The sequence below is a fragment of the Salmo salar genome, unplaced genomic scaffold (genome assembly GCF_965601325.2).
Source record: "Salmo salar unplaced genomic scaffold, fSalSal1 ptg000293l, whole genome shotgun sequence".
NCBI classification, from domain to species: Eukaryota; Metazoa; Chordata; class Actinopteri; order Salmoniformes; family Salmonidae; genus Salmo; species Salmo salar.
Window position 1 is genome coordinate 1147501 of NW_027675346.1, and position 2500 is coordinate 1150000.

At 42.1% G+C, this 2500-nt stretch overlaps 6 non-coding genes across 6 annotated transcripts; all 6 read left to right on the top strand.

The window, feature by feature from the left end:
• The first annotated feature begins 4 nt into the window (after positions 1-4).
• LOC145868117 (5S ribosomal RNA) lies at positions 5-123 on the top strand. Its single transcript, XR_014384111.1, has one exon. It is a non-coding gene; the product is annotated as a 5S ribosomal RNA (ribosomal RNA).
• Positions 124-262: 139 nt separating this feature from the next.
• On the top strand, positions 263-381 carry LOC145870286 (5S ribosomal RNA). The gene has a single exon (XR_014386282.1). It is a non-coding gene; the product is annotated as a 5S ribosomal RNA (ribosomal RNA).
• Positions 382-791: 410 nt separating this feature from the next.
• Positions 792-910, top strand: LOC145867950 (5S ribosomal RNA). Its single transcript, XR_014383944.1, has one exon. It is a non-coding gene; the product is annotated as a 5S ribosomal RNA (ribosomal RNA).
• Positions 911-1319: 409 nt separating this feature from the next.
• On the top strand, positions 1320-1438 carry LOC145869917 (5S ribosomal RNA). The gene has a single exon (XR_014385913.1). It is a non-coding gene; the product is annotated as a 5S ribosomal RNA (ribosomal RNA).
• Positions 1439-1577: 139 nt separating this feature from the next.
• On the top strand, positions 1578-1696 carry LOC145870287 (5S ribosomal RNA). Its single transcript, XR_014386283.1, has one exon. It is a non-coding gene; the product is annotated as a 5S ribosomal RNA (ribosomal RNA).
• Positions 1697-2106: 410 nt separating this feature from the next.
• Positions 2107-2225, top strand: LOC145868118 (5S ribosomal RNA). Its single transcript, XR_014384112.1, has one exon. It is a non-coding gene; the product is annotated as a 5S ribosomal RNA (ribosomal RNA).
• Positions 2226-2500: the final 275 nt, after the last annotated feature.

Consider the following 2500-nt stretch of genomic DNA (forward strand, 5'->3'; position numbering starts at 1 on the left):
TCTCGCTTACGGCCATACCAGCCTGGGTACGCCCGATCTCGTCTGATCTCGGAAGCTAAGCAGGGTCGGGCCTGGTTAGTACTTGGATGGGAGACCGCCTGGAAATACCAGGTGCTGTAAGCATTTTGTCCACGAGGGTGTGCTCTTGCACTATTTCATCAGCAACACTGCCTTGTAGTAAGCATTTAATGATGAATTGACTAAATGTCTGTTTTATCAGACTCACTTTGACTATATATGTTGTAGCAAGAGATTGTTTCTCGCTTACGGCCATATCAGCCTGGGTACGCCCGATCTCGTCTGATTTCGGAAGCTAAGCAGGGTTGGGCCTGGTTAGTACTTGGATGGGAGACCGCCTGGGAATACCATGTGCTGTAAGCATTTTGTCCACGAGGGTGTGCTCTTGCACTATTTCATCAGCAACACTGCGTTGTAGTAAGCATTTAATGATGAATTGACTAAATGCAGCTTCCTGCCTTTTTAATAGGATCAAATTTCCTGGATGTTTTCAATTAGCATCTGCCTTGTATTTATGAGACAAACAAGAATATTGTTGCTGAATGCAGCTTGTGTGTGCTTTGTGCTCCTTGGCCCTGTTCAAATGATGAAAGGAAATAAAGTTTGTATTTTATCCAACTACCTGTGCTAAAAAGTGATGGGAACAGTGTTTGTAATTTCTTCTACTTTTTCAGTGACACAAAGTTCAAGCTGCTTATCTAATTGTTGAAAATGCAATGTCTGTTTATCACACTCACTTTGACTATATATGTTGTAGCAAGAGATTGTTTCTCGCTTACGGCCATACCAGCCTGGGTACGCCCGATCTCGTCTGATCTCGGAAGCTAAGCAGGGTCGGGCCTGGTTAGTACTTGGATGGGAGACCACCTGGAAATACCAGGTGCTGTAAGCATTTTGTCCACGAGGGTGTGCTCTTGCACTATTTCATCAGCAACACTGCCTTGTAGTAAGCATTTAATGATGAATTGACTAAATGCAGCTTCCTGCCTTTTTAATAGGATCAAATTTCCTTGTGTTTTCAATTAGCATCTGCCTTGTATTTATAAGACAAACAAGAATATTGTTGCTGAATGCAGCTTGTGTGTGCTTTGTGCTCCTTGGCCCTGTTCAAATGATGAAAGGAAATAAAGTTTGTATTTTATCCAACTACCTGTGCTAAAAAGTGATGGGAACAGTGTTTGTAATTTCTTCTACTTTTTCAGTGACACAAAGTTCAAGCTGCTTATCTAATTGTTGAAAATGCAATGTCTGTTTATCACACTCACTTTGACTATATATGTTGTAGCAAGAGATTGTTTCTCGCTTACGGCCATACCAGCCTGGGTACGCCCGATCTCGTCTGATCTCAGAAGCTAAGCAGGGTCGGGCCTGGTTAGTACTTGGATGGGAGACCGCCTGGAAATACCAGGTGCTGTAAGCATTTTGTCCACGAGGGTGTGCTCTTGCACTATTTCATCAGCAACACTGCCTTGTAGTAAGCATTTAATGATGAATTGACTAAATGTCTGTTTTATCAGACTCACTTTGACTATATATGTTGTAGCAAGAGATTGTTTCTCGCTTACGGCCATATCAGCCTGGGTACGCCCGATCTCGTCTGATTTCGGAAGCTAAGCAGGGTTGGGCCTGGTTAGTACTTGGATGGGAGACCGCCTGGGAATACCATGTGCTGTAAGCATTTTGTCCACGAGGGTGTGCTCTTGCACTATTTCATCAGCAACACTGCGTTGTAGTAAGCATTTAATGATGAATTGACTAAATGCAGCTTCCTGCCTTTTTAATAGGATCAAATTTCCTGGATGTTTTCAATTAGCATCTGCCTTGTATTTATGAGACAAACAAGAATATTGTTGGTGAATGCAGCTTGTGTGTGCTTTGTGCTCCTTGGCCCTGTTCAAATGATGAAAGGAAATAAAGTTTGTATTTTATCCAACTACCTGTGCTAAAAAGTGATGGGAACAGTGTTTGTAATTTCTTCTACTTTTTCAGTGACACAAAGTTCAAGCTGCTTATCTAATTGTTGAAAATGCAATGTCTGTTTATCACACTCACTTTGACTATATATGTTGTAGCAAGAGATTGTTTCTCGCTTACGGCCATACCAGCCTGGGTACGCCCGATCTCGTCTGATCTCGGAAGCTAAGCAGGGTCGGGCCTGGTTAGTACTTGGATGGGAGACCGCCTGGAAATACCAGGTGCTGTAAGCATTTTGTCCACGAGGGTGTGCTCTTGCACTATTTCATCAGCAACACTGCCTTGTAGTAAGCATTTAATGATGAATTGACTAAATGCAGCTTCCTGCCTTTTTAATAGGATCAAATTTCCTTGTGTTTTCAATTAGCATCTGCCTTGTATTTATAAGACAAACAAGAATATTGTTGCTGAATGCAGCTTGTGTGTGCTTTGTGCTCCTTGGCCCTGTTCAAATGATGAAAGGAAATAAAGTTTGTATTTTATCCAACTACCTGTGCTAAAAAGTGAT